Source organism: Phoca vitulina, unplaced genomic scaffold (assembly GCF_004348235.1).
Source record: "Phoca vitulina isolate PV1807 unplaced genomic scaffold, GSC_HSeal_1.0 scaffold1, whole genome shotgun sequence".
NCBI classification, from domain to species: domain Eukaryota; kingdom Metazoa; phylum Chordata; class Mammalia; order Carnivora; family Phocidae; genus Phoca; species Phoca vitulina.
This window is the reverse complement of record NW_022589704.1, coordinates 60,950,608-60,966,547: the sequence shown is the minus strand read 5'-3', so window position 1 is coordinate 60,966,547 and position 15,940 is coordinate 60,950,608. Positions and strand designations below refer to the sequence as shown.

Genomic DNA, 15,940 nt, shown 5'->3' with positions numbered 1-15,940 from the left:
CCATAGATATATAAGTTACATATATCCTTAGATTTCAGAGCCTCCAGATACTTAATTGATATGATGAAAGTGTTCCTCCATAAGTGGGTTGAGATTCCAGTGGATGTGAATACACCCAGGCACCCAAATCCTCTCTCAGGCTAAAACAATGGCATGATACAATAGGATAGCTAACATTTACATAGCACCTAGAATGTCCTAGATGTATAATCTCATTTGATCCACAGAACAACCCTGTGAGCTAGGCTGTATTATTATTCCCATTTTACAGATGAAGAAATTGAGGCACAGAAAGAAACATAAGTGACTTTCCCAAGGTCCCATGCTAGTAAGTGGTAGAGCAGAAATTTGAACCCACGCAGTCTTCAGCATCCACACTTTTAATTTCCTCTGTCCATGGAATTCAGTGTTTATTGAAATAAATTGTTTTAGAGCTTTTTAGACCCAGAAGTTGACTTTATCTAGGAGTGAAAACCTATTCTTTTCTATACAATGGCCAGAGGGATGCATTGTGTAGCATGTGATTACGGGTAGAATTTTTACAAAACTTTGTAAAATGTGAGGAAATAGAGGGTAACAATAACAAAAAGCCACCTGTGAGATACACTGCTATCTGAGGACATCCAGAGAGGAAAATTAAACCCATTATAAAATCTGCACCCCATCAGCCATCTTTAGTTTCTTTTTACCTCCTTTCTGAAACTTATGCTCAAGGTCATTTTTCCAACTTTTTCTCCAGGAAGAATGGATTCCAATATGGTATCCTGCTTCATCGAGTCTTCCAATGCCATTACATTCCATGGAGAAGAAAGGCAAAGAAATTTCCTTACAGTGAGAGTTTTTAAATTAAAAAATAACAAAATGGCTTTTAAAAAAGAAGTGTCTTTGAGCTCCTTTTTCCTCTTAAATTTGGAGGTCGAACAAGAAAAACTATTTTAGCACATGAATGTGACTAGTCAAGTATTTTTAGCCACTAAGTATGGAATACATAAAAATATTTAAGAAAACAGGTCAAATGCTAAACAGATTGGCACTTCTTTGTTTGTAATCAGAAAGCCATTAGGCAAGTATGAACAAGAATTTCAAAATGTCAGTAAATCCGAAGGTATCAAAGATTTCTGAGCCAGCAAGTTAATTGGTATTTTGATCCTTTTCAGCAATTTAACAACAAAATAGATGAGTTAGCAGTTTTCTTCCTTGATGTTATTCAACAAATAGGTGCGCCTCTTATCTTCCTGTTTGGGAGTGCTGTTTTGTAAACTCTTAGCGGAAATAGGCAGACAGAACAATCAAAGGCAGGGAACAGAGTCATTCAGGGTTTATCGGGTAGAGGTAAATAAAAGATAAAGACTTGTTTTATGTTACTCTTTACCGTTTTGTAGGCATTTGGGACTGAATCCTGAAAGACAGCATTTGGGGGATTATGTTATCGGGTTCCAGAATGGGGAAGTATTTCCCCAAGTCACCCAAATCTGCCACTTGGCCAAACCTAAAATACCTCCTCACCCCATCATCTTTGAATTTTTTGGCAAAATGACTTGGAAGTGCCCTTCCTATTTTCTATTCATGGAACCTTGGGGGAGAGAGGTTGTTCCTAACACCTTCTCATCCATGGGGCCATGTGGGTTGGAAGTATTTATCTATTCTCACATAGGCATAGAAGAAGTCACCTAGCAGTGACTTCAGCTGAAGCCTCCTGAAGTCATACTGTTGAGGGACATCACAGAAAACGATTGAATATTCATTGGCTTCATGGTCACTGGGCTCTGAAGCATGGTCAGCAGAAAGTCTCTACTGGGGCAAACACATAGGACGGCACTTGTTGGGATGTGTTCTGGCAAAAGTCTGTAAAATAGGAGTGCACATTCAGTTCAAAGTCTTATCATTTGTTTATTAAACTATTGCAGTAAACAGTGCTATTTAGTAATGAGATCAGGGTTCTAATCTACTTTTGGTAGTATTTGGCAAGTTACTTGACATTTCCTTATCTGCATGAGAAGGCAGGATTACACAGGACCCACATCCTGAAGATATTCAGGGATTGCATGCAGATTCGTTGGCCTTACTTGGCTCCTGAGTCTTCCAGAAGGGCCCACTTCCCACAGTCAAGCTCACAGGAGGGAGAACTATATCTCCCAGGACGCATTTCATAACAGTTGTTAAATCAGTATCTGTTAAACAGAATAACATTTACTCCCCTGACCCAGGACATCACAGTTTTGTACCCCATGATGAAGGGAATTTCCACCTTAGAAAGATTACTTGTCTTTCATGTGGAATTTTGTATACTGTAGTCCCAGGACTATTTGAGATCTCCCTAATGTACATAACACCTTAAATTTTCTTTAAGATCTTCCCTTTCAATAGTTTATTATTTCTCATTATTCTCTTCCTATGTTTTCCCTTTGTAATTAAAATGAAATCACTGAAGTATTGTAAACTTGTAGAATTCCCTGGCAGTGACAGAAAAAGTGTACAATTAATCCATAGAAGAGTTTGAGTCTAAATGTGTGATTTAATGGAATAGATACTAGTTTTTCATAATCATTGAGGGTGGGGGTGATCCTCTCAGCAGCTGCAGAAACAAACACATTATTTCCAACAAACCATGCTGTTACTCAAAGTATTTTTTATTTGGAGCTTCTTTCAGAACTAAGCACACAATTATTTTATTTGACTTCTGGGAACACCCAGTATGACCACCTTTTCTATTAGACTTGACTCTGAATTAATTTTAGCTATTTCTGAAAATTAACACATGTACGTGACAAAAATTTACCAACTTTGAGGCTTTTATTTATTTATTTTTTAGGATTTTATTATCTGAGAGAGGGCACATCCACGTGTGCAAGAGACAGGGAGAGAGCACAGAGGGAGAGGGATAAGTAGACTCAGAGAGCCTGATATGGGGCTTGATCCCAGGACCTGGGATCATGACCTGAGCCGAAGGCAGACGCTTAAGACTGAGCCACACAGGTGCCCAACTTTGAGGCTTTTAAATGGAAGTCCAGATATAGATTCTAAAAGTAAGTCCTTGAAATGTCTGTGGCAAAGAGAGCATGTAATGTCCCAAGGAGTTGGGGAATGAGTGATCTTTAAAAGGAACCACATTTATTAGGACTTTTATACTGGTTCTGGTGTGACCTTTTTGTTAATGAGTTACCTGATTTTCTACCACCTTCCAAGGAGTAGCAGAATCTCTAGCAGCTATAGAGAAGCCTTGTGAATGCCAAGGATTATGGACACAATTGTTGCTTCTGAACATTTGTGGAGAATCACAGTGCCCTGGTGAGAACTGTCTCGTAAAAAGTCATTTATATACCGCTGCCTTTATGAATGTCTCCATATGTCTGATATGTCTCCATATGCCTGGCACAGAGTAGGTACTCAAAAAATGTGGAACAAATAATTCTAAACCCAATGATGCTGAAGGCAAGAATGTGCCTCCTCTGTGTTCTCAGCACCTTGTATGGAACTTGCCATATAGCTAGGTTCTCATTACACGTATTCTCTTGATAACAGGGAGGATATATTCATGGCCAGGAGCTAAGAAGCCCTGTAGGTGAGTGGCTAATGAGCATGTATATCTACCTCTTGGTTTCGTCCAGGGACCACTCTGGAAAAACCCTGAAGGAGTACAAAATTAAGGGTCAAAGTCCCCAAGTATGAAAGACTTGAAAATCAAGGTCAACTTAAAAAATGTCTGGATGTCTAGACTCACTCTAGACCCTCCACTGGCAAGAATATCTGGGTCTCAAAGGTTTGCTCTAGAATCCAAGAAAGTCAATTTGTCAACTCTGGAGATGCCCTCAGTGAGGAGTTTTGTGTGTCTTTCCCCTTAGAGTATAAATAAATAACAGCGGTAAAGAAAAAAAAAATGACAAGAATAAAGTACCTTTGTTGAGGGGATGAATTACAAAAGAACATATGACACAGAACATCTTAAACATTTATTCTCTCCTTTTGATTACTCCCTGCTGTACTTTTCAGAATACTAATGGTAATCTCTCAACTGAATTTTTGCCTAGCCTCAAATGTGTCTTTCCAACTCCAGCCTGTTTACTAGACATTCCTTACACTGCCACTAGTTATGTTTCTAAAAATAAAATCATGTCTTTCTTGTGAATAAAATTCTGTGCCCACTCCTCATTACCTACAGGATAACATCCAAAGCCTTTAGCTCGGTAGGTAAGGCTTTCTGTAACAAGTACCAGCCAGCTATTCTCATTTTTTCCCCACCATTCTCTCTCACATACCTTAGGCTGTTGTCACTCTAACCTTGGACCCTCCAGGCCCATGCACAAGGTTGGCCTTTACACCTCCTCTTTTCTCTGGTGGAAAGTCTCTACTTGGTCCCTCCTGCCCACCTCCCAATCTCTAGCCCAGTAGCCTTCCCTCTGAAGCCTGCCCAAGCTCTGCAGAGCTGCCTGGTAGTTGCTCCATCCTCTGTCCCACATCTGGATGTTGATATCTCTTAGAACATATACTTCTATTTTTATCCAAACATGTCCGTCTGTCCCATTAGACTGTAAACTTCTGCGGGGATGGGGTGGACCTCACTCATTTTTTTACTTCTAGCATCTTGCCTGGTATAATGCATGTTCCATGATGTATGTTTAGTGTTTCCCAAATGAGGGAATGTGTATCAGTCAGGAATGCATTTGACTGTGAATAACAAACATATTTAGTGCTTGAACCAGGGTTTCTCAATCTCAGCACTGCTGACATATTGAACCGGATGATTCTTTGTTGTGGAAGACTATGCCTGTGCCTAGTAGAAGGTAGAATGTATAATAGCATCCCTGGCTCCTACCTATTAAGATGCCAGTAACCTCCTCACCACCCCCGAGTCATGACAATAAAAAAATGTCTCCAGATATTCCCAAATGCCCCCTGGGGACCAAATATCCCAAATTGAAAACGAGTGGCAAATAGGTTTGTTTGTTTCTCACAAAAAGAAATTAAGAGGTAAGCTACTTTTAATATTAGTTCAGGTATGTCACCAGGGACCTGAATATGCCTTCTGACCTCCTTTCATTCCTTTTTACCATCTTTACTATGTGGGTTGGCTTATAGTTTCATGGTCACAAGGGGGCTGCTGCCTCTCCAGACATCACGTCTATATTCAAAGAAAGAAAGGGGCAAGATGAATGACTAAGCCAACCATATTTGTCCCACCCTTTATTAGGAAGGAAAACATTTTCCCAGAAGTCATTTCACATCTCATTGGCCTGAACAGAGTCATGTGATCATTCCTAGCTACAGAGAGGGGCTTAGAAAGTAGGGCACAGGACTGGGACTGGGAATAATTTCACCCAAAGGATAGAAACTACTGTTCTTTTAGCCAGGAAGAAGTGGGAATGGAAATGAGAGAGATATTAATTATGCTTATCACAGAAAAGAAATTTCATGTTTATTAATTGAATGAAGGAGTAACTGAATAACTAAGAGGCTGAGTGAATTTGAATAAATACTTCCAGTTCTCCACGACCCACTCATTTCTTATTCCTTGCTACCCAGCTTCTTCCTCAAGATGGTAGTTGAAGAACTAGCAACAAGTACAGAAGTGCCTGAGTAAAAATAGGCAAGATACTGAGAGCCCTTTAATTCCATTGCTATGAAAAGTGTGTTTGCAATTTTAAGCCTGCAACAAATTCTTTTAGCTCTTGCAAAATGAACTGAATATCATCAGTTATCACTGTGAAAACTTCACCTGAGGACAGGGTCCTTGACTTTCCCTTACAGAGAGCCAAGGTTAGCACTGGCTCATAGGACAGGAATTGAGAGAAAAATCAACTCACAAAAGAATCCAGACATCTCAAGAAAGGCTGAAATCCAAGTTTCAATTTTCAAAGAATAAAGCTTCTACTTTTTTCTCTGAATATTAAGCAGTGAATAGGAAAGCACAAATCCTCCAAGAGCTAGGATGGTGATACCATGCCTTGTCTCTCACAGGACATTCCTGAATTTCTTTTGTTTTTACCTGTAACTACATAGGTGAGAGCCTGACATAAAATAGATCTTAGTGTGCCATTCAGATAAACTAGTAGATTTGCAGCAAAGTGGACAGAATCTTCAATTCCCTGCAAATTGATTTGCATGGTAGTGGGGGACACAGTATGTGAATATGTAAGGAAGATAATGGACAGCTTCAATGTTGTGAGTAAACGTATTAAACATATTGCAGACTCATGTGAACAGTCTCTGCATTTATGCTCTAAGGGCAGCAAAGGAGTGGTGGCATTCTCTGGAGGGGTCTCTAACAACTGCTGTCCTTGGATACTGTCATTCCTGCCCATTGTTCTGTGTTTAATTGAGAGAATGAGTCGGCCACCCCTCCCCACCTGTATGTGTTCGTGCCTTTTCTGTAGGTGAGACCTTGGATGACTTCTCTCTCTTCACTCTTATATTTGCCGTTTTTATAATCTTGGTTAGTGTACTAAATGAACAAACAAACAACCTTTAAAAGTGCCTTTTATAATATCATTGAAAGACTCCAACAAGTAGCCTAGTCCAACTTTGCATTTCAGAGATGAGGAGGCTTAGGCCAGAGAGGTGAAGCGGCTTCTCTAAGGTCCCACCTCTAGGAGGTTGGCAGTATCAGTCTCTCAGAGAGGCAGTGACCCCCTCTCTCTATTCTTAGGGGGCGGAATGGGCTCATATTGGCCTTGCCTGGGCTGTGGGTTCTTCCCAACTTGTCTAAGGCTGTAGATGATTCAAATCCCGAAACCCATTCTTTTAAGGTCCTGCCTTTCTCCTGGAGCCCACATTGCTGACAGCTATCTTTCACTATTCAAGTATTGGAAAAATCATTTCTGTAGTTGATAACTCTGCAAATTCAGCCTGAAATTTGTAGTGGTGACTTGAGAAGTTGAGACAAGAGGTAATATCAATCACACTCTTCTCCAAAGGTGCTGAGTGGAGGCAGTAATAATAACAAGGTGTCTTTTCCTGATTTTTTGAATGTCTGCACTGTGGGCAGACTCATGAGCTAATTCAGTTATAGGAAACAACCCAGGAGGACATAGAAACACAGTGGGCAATGGCCAATGCTGTGGCAACAGTGCAGGAAGAAAGAGCAAAGGAAACCAAGAAGAAAGATGTTATGGAAGTGTTGGACAGTATCGATGCAGTTGAGAAGACCACCACTCTGGACCTTTGGCTTGGCTGCCCAGCTTACTCTGTGAAAATCAGTGGCTGAATTAAAACTCTATGGCCCTGATTGGAGGTTCCTTAAAACAATTTAGTGGGACTACGTTATGTTAGATAATGATAACAATGAAGCAGCAAAAACAAACAAGAATAAGGAAAATAATGAATTGAAAAGGAGAGAAGGTGGAAGAGGAGAAAGGAGAATGTGAGGAAACTTGGCACAGAGATGGCAAATGAGCACCACGTCTCTCTCTAGCCCCAGCTGCAGACCTGGCTCCTCAGCCAAGACACATGGCCTTCACAGCCCAGATGTGGCCCTGGAGTTCCCCAACACGGTGCCCTAGGAAACCACTGCCCAATCCATCAGCTGACCCACAGTTGACCTCATACCCATTCTAGCATGTTCTTTTCAATTTACAATAAATATCTGCCCACCCCTGAGCAAAATGGTTTAGAGATGACTCAGAGGAAAGACTACTAGCCACTTTTTCATATACATTTGGGTTGGGGAAGAGAAAAAAACATTTTTGTCAAAGGGAAGGAAGATAGGAGAGAGGGGTATTTATTAACCACCTGCTGATGGCAGGCTTCATCCTTATGCTTTCAAACATCATCTCACTTGGGGATGTCTGGGTGGCACAGTCAGTTAAGTGTCTGACTCTTGATTTCAGCTCAGGTCATGTTCTCAGAGTCCTGAGATCTAGCCCTGCATCAGGATCCACGCTCAGCAGGGAGTCTGCTTTGGATTCTCCCTCTCCCTCTGCCCTCCCCCGCCACATGCTCTCTCACTCACTCACTCTCTAAAATAAATAAATCCTGCTTATAAAAAAAAAGACATCATCCTCATTTAACACTGGTAATAGCCCCCCAAATACATGAAATTATTTCAGTTTTACAAATGAGGAATCTGGCTCAAAATCACACAGATAATGTCTTGTAGAGTCAGGATATGAAATAAGAGTCTACCTGATTCTCAGGCAGCTGGGTGGCTCAGTTGGTTGGGTGTCTACCTTCAGCTGGGGTTGTGATCCTGGGGTTCTGGGATCGAGTCCTGCATCGGGCTCCTTTCTCAGCAGGGAGGCTGCTTCTCCCTCTGCCCCATCCCCCTGCTTGTGCTTGCGCTCTCTGTCTCTGAAATAAAATCTTAAAAAAAAAGATCTACCTGATTCCAAAGCCCATCTTCAAAATATTTAAATGAAACAATTGAATACAGCCCAAATATTCACTGTGAAATCAGTCTGTAGAATTCAATTGAAAAAAAAATTAATAATTTTACTAGCTATAAATAGATCAGTTTAAAGTTTAACTTTCTATTACAAATTTGTGAATAAACTCAGCCTCAATCTTGACTTCCCACTGTCTTTTTTTTTTTTTCTTTGGAAGGCCTCCCATTTAAAGCTTATGTGGTGGGGGCAGCAGCATCAGAAACATTTATTAAGCACCTATTGTGTGTGCTGAGTGCTGTAGTAATATTGAATTAGAAGGAATTTACAATCTCAGGACTTCCACAATCTAATAGCATAGATCAATGCGACTTCTTATCCCAAGGCCCAAATTTAGGAGTCTTCCTAAGAATATAATGGATATAATGGCTTTTTTTTTTTGTAGCAGATGGTGGCCAGCTGTTCTGTCTTTACTGAAGGCCAAACATGGAGGGAAAAAATTAAAATAAAGGGGCTTATGGTAAATATAAGAAAGAACTTAAAAAACTAAAACTGGATTTTCATACACTCTAAAGGGAAATGGGCAATTGGGGGTAATTATCAAATTATCCAAGCCAGAATAGCTCAGTTCCCTCCAGTATCGACCTAAGAGAAAATTATTTGTATGGGTTGAATTGCTCCGATAATTGCCCTGTATTTTGGATATCTGAGTAGACAGTCTGGGTGGTCACTAATGTTGATTGAGGGGTCCCTCAAGGAATATTTTTAAATAAGAAAAGGGTTGATAATTTTTGCTGCCTGATTGGGGATGCATCTACTTAGATGTAAGTAATAGTAATCAAATTAGTAGATAACATGATTCTTTGACCAGGATATAGGCACATTGTAATTAAAATTTAAAAAAATTTTACTTAATGTTTGAAATTAACTTTTAATTGCAAAAATAATGTGTGAATACCTTTTCCTATAAAATTTTAAATATTACGTATAAGACTAATGTCTTTCTTTCTGCATCCCAAATTCCATTTCCCAGTATCCTGCTTGCATCATGGCCCCTCCCTACGTAGTTACTGTTATTCTTGGTAGTGTTAGCCTTTCAGAATACACACATACGTGCATACACACACAGAGGGGGACGAAAGGGAGAGATCAAGAAAGAGAAAAAAACCCTACATTTTTAGCTTAACTAGAATTACGTATTTTATACCATTTGCCAACTTCCTTTTCTATTTAACAGTATGTATTAGAGATAAATCTATGTTGTTCCATAGCTCCAGTGCATTCCTTTTTAACTCCCTCTTTAAAATTGGTAATACTCATGTAGCCATTCTTCTATTGGTGGATATTGACATTGTGTCCAGTTGTTTGCCAGCAATGCTCAATCTTACATATTAAACTTGTGTTGAGAATTTCTTTAGGGTGGATTTTGCAGTGAATTGACCTTTTAGGGGGAAGTGATGTGTTCCAGAAAGTCATTTGGTCAAAACAAAGAGAAAAGACCATGAAGAGACATAGCCAGTTTCTTTCCTCAGATGGATTGTGTCATTGTAGGCAAGTTGCTTCACTTCCCTGGGATTCTGTTTGTCTAATAAGTCAGTGGTTCTTCAACTTTCTCATGTGTGAGAATCTCCTGAGGCCTTGTTAAAACAGAGATTGCTGAGCCTTACCTGCAGAGTTTTTGATTAGTAGGGGGCATGTGTGCAGGTTTCCAGGTGATTCTGATACTGCTGATCAGGAAACTACTCAGCCATTGTTCAGGTATGTTGAGAATATCCTGTGAAAGAGATCATAGTTGAAATTCTAAGAGCCCCAAACAGAATGCCTAGGGAAATTTTAAGTCTTCCAGTTCATCCAGATACAATGATAATAACCCGAGACTTGCTACAGTAACAGTATAGTGTTGATGATACACATCAGTTTTAAAATTACAGAAGCATTTCTTTAGGCCAAGAGACGAGTCAACATAGCATCTTTGTTGGAAGTAACCTTAAAGGGCCATCCAGTTCAAGTACCTAGCTAAAACTAGAATTTCTTTGGCAATATTCTTGACCTTGTCCGTCCACATCCCCACTTCCCATTGAACAGTTCCAGGGTCTAGGAATTCACTCTCTGCCTCCGGAGGCAACCTGTTTTGTGTTTTTAGATGTCTGATAACAACCTTGTCCTTCCTAACCTTGACCAAAATCATCATCTCTGCATCCATCCCAGTTCTACACTCTGGGCTTTAGAGAACAAATCAGCTCCTATCTCTATTTGGTAACAGTCAGTTATCATGTTCCCCTAAGTCAGCAGTTCTCAAACCCTGTGGTGCATCAAAAGCACCATAGGAGCTTATTAAAATATAGATTCCTGGACCCCAACTGTAGAGCTTCTGATTTCGTGTCTGGAGTATGACCTGGGAATCCACATCTTTTATGAAATCTCCAAGTAGATCTGATGCAGGTGGTCTGACATAGTTGAAGAGAAAAATGGGGTTCGGGACACGCTTCCACAAAATATGACACCTTGGCCTATTGAATATTTCAAGCTGAAGGAATCTGAGGAATGAAATGAGCAGGAAGGATTTTCTGTCCTTTCTCTGAAGCAGGTCATATAACCCTCATGTGAGAGGTGTCCTCCCTTTACCAGGAAGAAAGAAACATCCTCATTTCTGAAGACAATGGATACAGAGAGGGATCCACATGACCAGGTCTTGCTAAGTTCCCCCAGTTTACCACACTTTACTCCTATCTTTGTCCTGTCACCTCTTTCTGTGACTCTCCACTCTTCATCAAATCTAGCATTAAAACACTCCGGTTTAGCCATTTCTTCAGGTCTTCATTTCCTTATGAAGGCTCCTGTGTAGTGTAAAACTTCTATTACATGACTGTGTAATTTTTTACACAGCTTTTTCCTGGTAATCTGGCTTTGGCAATCTAATTTTTAGACCCAGCCAGAGACTCAAGGGTCTAGGACAACTTCTTTCCTTTCTTGTAAGACCCAGTTAAGTCTTTTTGTCTAAGCTCAATGCCCCCAGCGTCTTCAGCAGTTCTTCATATGACATGGCTTATGTTCCCTCACTGTCCTGGCTGCTAAAGGCTACCTGCCAAAATACACTACAAAATATACCCATTAACCCCCCTTCCCCATCCTGACTTACTATTCTTCATAGCATGTATCCCTACCCAATGATGCTCTTATGTACTTGTTTAATATTTATCTCCCTGATTAGAATATAAGTTTCGTGAGGGCAGGGGAATTGTCCACCTTGCTCACTCATGACATTCCATTATTTCCATCAGTCCTTGGTACATTAGCTGATCTTAAATAAAGTTTTGTTTAATGAACAAATGAGTAGAATGGGAATGAAAAGCCAATTTAATTTAGAGAGTGTAACTATACAGAATGAATGACTCATCCTAAAGGAAAGTATTTGCTTAAGGTTTTTAGAAAAAGAATAAAAATGTATAATCTTTAAAAAAAAATCTCATTATTGACTCAAGGCTATGGCAAATCTTTTAGTAGTACAGATATTTTGCAAGCCTTTGAATATAAAACTGAAACTGGAAGGATGAGTCAATGCAGGGCTCATTCATTATAGGTTGAGATTTTAAAAGCATCTTTAAAAGATGCATATCCTTCCCAAACAATGTAAAAATGCAGGAACAGAATGACCAATGTGAGAAGTGCAAATTTTAAATGTCAGGTGTTACAAAAATGTAAGCAGTCTTCAACGCTTATATAATTTTTGTCTAACATAGCTAACTCTTAGCTCTTGCTCTCTCTCTCTCCTCTCCCCTTGTAGGAGTATGGGTAATCGTTAGGAAAACATAGAGAAATTAAATTCATTGTATATATTGTCTATTGTCAGAGGACTTCAGTGAAAACAAAAGGAAAATTTCAACTTCACTAGTAATTAAGGAAACGCACATTAAAACCGCAATTAAATATCATTTGATACCTATTGGCAATAATGAGTAAATCGGTTAATTCCTTGGATTGGCATGAATAGAGAGCAACAAGACTCTTAGACTCTACTGGTGAGGTATATATCTGGGTGATCACTTTGGAAACATTTTGAGTTTTTTAGTAAACTCTTACACTAACCAATGTTTCCACTTCAGAGGTTTGTTTTTTTTTTTAATTTTTTTTATTGTTATGTTAATCCCCATACATTACATCATTAGTTTTAGATATAGTGTTCCATGATTCATTGTTTGTGCATAACACCCAGTGCTCCATGCAGAACGTTCCACTTCAGAGGTTTTTAAGTAGAAAAGTGGCAGTGTTTCTGAGCCACTAGACCTTTTAGGATTGTTTGGTAGCACTGGGTCTACCTAAGTGTGATGACTTCCTGCCTCAACCTGCCCATGGGTTTGTACTCCTTTGGGTCAAATGTCTACAGCCTAGGTTTTTGTATTTCTTTCTTCCTCTTGTTAAAAGATAATTTCCAGAAGGTAACATCATGACTCACATACAGATATAAAGATGAATGTATTTAAAGAATTTATTTTATTCGTATGATATCAAGCAGATATTATCATTGGTTCAAAGGATAAGTTAAACAGCACAAGCTTAAATGAAGTAAAAGAATGTTGAGGTGAATTGCAAATGGAAACAAAACTGGGTTTTCCACAGTGGAAAGTAAAATCATCACTGGACTGGATAGAGTTTATGTATCTATCAATTACGTATAATTTACGAAGAGTTGCCAACTAGCTCACAGAAGATGCACAGGGCTAGAATCTGATAACCCAGAAGGGTGTGCTAAAGATGGTGTACATAGTTTTCCACTGAAGTACCAATGCCTTACTGATACACTAGTCCAAATAGAGTATTGTTTGGATCCCCCACACATGTGTCAAGGAGCACTTGACAGCTGGTATTCAGATGTAGGAAATCAACACTTCTCCTAAGTCAAAAGCCCAATATTCCAGATTGCTATAGACACAAGTTCCAATGAGCTGAAAAGTGCTAGAGTATCAAAAGTCCCTGTTAGAAAGTCAAAGAAACTACCAGGTATACAGTAAGAGCTAAGGGTAGATGCAGGTTACGAATGTAAGGAAGCCTAAACTTGGAGTTAAAAGACATGGGCAAGCCTCAGGCCTCCACTTACTAATCTGTGACCTTGAGCCAATTCCTTCTGTCTGGCTTTCTCTTTTCTACAAAACAAGAATTTTTATTGATGACTCTAAGTTCCCTTCAGGATCTAAATGTTTATTAGAGGAGCAAGCCAGTCCCTTCCACAGATGGCCCTGTGGGAATGCCTAGGCAGGGCACATCTGTTTGTGAACATGAGGAAGAACAGCTAGATTTGGGTGGTCCTAGATCCTTAGTGTGCAGTGCCAAAGCCCCAGCATCTGTGGGAAACTTGGAAAGTTCAGTGACAAAGGGAGAAGAAATGTTAGGAAGAAAGTTACTGAAGAACAACCTGCACCATTATAGGAAATGTGTCGCCAAGGTTGGCTCTGTCTCTACTCAGTGTGGGAACAGTACTGTATTAGTCAGGGTTCTCCAGAGAAATAGAATCAATAGGGGTGTGTGTGTGTGTGTGTGTGTGTGTGTGTGTGTGTGTGTGTGTACACTGAAAGAAAGGGACGTATTTTAAGGAATTGGCTCATGCAGTTGTGTGGGCTGGCAAGTCCAGACTCTGCAGGGCAGGCTGGTAGGCTAGAAATTCCAGCAGGAATTGATGTTGTGGTCTTGTGTCCAAAGGCAGTCTGGAGATAGTATCCCTTCCTTCCCAGGGGAGCACGGTCATTCTTCATAAGGCTTTCAACTGATTGGATGAGGCCCACCCACATTATGGAGGTAGTCCACTTTACTCAAATATTAACAATATTTTTCTGACTTACAAACATAACATCTTCGTCCATTTACTTAGGTTGTCTTTAATTTTTCTTAGCCAATATTTTGTAGTTTTCAGTGTACAGGTCTTGCACATTTATTCTCAGATTTATCCCTATTATTTCACATTTGTAATGCATTATAAATGATGTTTTTAAAATTTCAATTTCTAATTGTATGTAGGAATACAATAATTTCTGTATATTGATTTTTATCTTACAACTTTGCTAAACTCACTTATTAGTTCTGATACAGGTTTTTTTGTAGATACCATTGGATTTTCTACATAGACAATTGTGTCATCTTCAAATTAAGACAGTTCTATTCATTTTTAATACAGATGCCTTTTCTTTCTCTCTCTGGTCCTCTTGCACTGGCTAGAATCTCTGGTACAATGTGGAAGTTGCAGGAGTGGACATCCTTGCCTTTTTCCTAATCTTTGGGGAATAAGTGTTCAGTCATTCACCATTAAATATGTTAGGTTTTTCATAGAGCTGTTAATATGAGGTTGAGGAGGTTTTCTTGTATAAACCTGTTGAGAAGTTTTTTTTTCTTTTAAAAATAGGATTAGATGTTTGATTTTGTCAAATGCTTTTCCTCATTTAAGATCATGCTTTTTTCTTTTAGCTTGTTAATATGACATAAAGTTGTCCATTATTATCTCTTTAATATTTATAGAATCTATATAATATCACAAAATATGTGATATTATATAATTTGTATCTTCTTTCTTTTCTTTTGCCCCCCTGATATATAGCCAGAAGTTTACCCGTTTTAACCTTCTCAAAGAACTGCTTTTAGTTTAATTCATTGTTTGTCTATTTTCTGCTTCATTGATTTTTCATTCTGTTATTTATTGTGTCTTTTCTTCTGCTTCTTTGGGCTTAATTTACTCTTTTTCTAATGAGCTGAGCTCATGTCTCTGAGAACGTTCTTTTTTTCTATTATAGGTGTTGGTGGTATAATTTTCTAAATACTACTTTAGCAGTATCCCATAAGTTTTAATAGATTGTTTTCACTTTCATTTGATCAAGAGTACTTCTTAATTTCTCTTTTAATTTCTTCTTTGACCTATGGGATATTTAGAAGTATGTTCATAAATATTTGGGGATTTTCCAGATATCTTCCTATAGTTGATTTTTAATTTAATTCTGATCTGATCAGAGAACATACTTTGTGTGATTTGAACACTTAATTTATTAAGTCATGTTTTATGCCCAGATATGTCCTATTGTAGTAAATATTTCTATTCGCAATTGGAAAGAATATATATTCTGTTTTTGTTGCTGGAATGTTCTAGAAATTTCCAGTCAGTCAAGTTTGTTGTTTAAGACTTCTGTATCCTTGATGATTTTTTTGCCTACTTGTTCTAGTACTTATTGGGGAGGGTATTGAACTCTCTGAGGATAATTGTGGATTTGTATATTTCTCCTTGCAAATCAGTTTTAGCTTCATGTTATTAGGTACAAAAATGCTTAGGATTCCTAAGTTCTTTTGATGGATTGACCTTTTTATCACTATGAAATAAATATCTTTATCCCTGGTAATATTTTTTGCTCTGAAATCTACTTTGATGTTAATATAGTCAGTTTATATAGTTAAAATTCGTGTATATATATATATTTGTATAATATATATATAACAGTTGATATTAATATAGTCAGTTACTATAGTTTTAATATTTAAGTGTTAGCATGGCATATCTTTTTCTTTTACTTTGAACTTACTTGTGTCTTTATATTTGTGTATTTTTTGGAAGCAGCATATAGTTTACACTTTGCTTTTTTATTCAGTCTGAT

At 38.6% G+C, this 15,940-nt stretch overlaps 1 protein-coding gene across 1 annotated transcript in view; it reads left to right on the top strand.

Moving 5' to 3' along the window:
* The window catches only part of MYO3B (myosin IIIB), a 390,474-nt gene that overhangs the window by 224,755 nt on the left and 149,779 nt on the right, over positions 1–15,940 (top strand). The window lies entirely within an intron of this gene.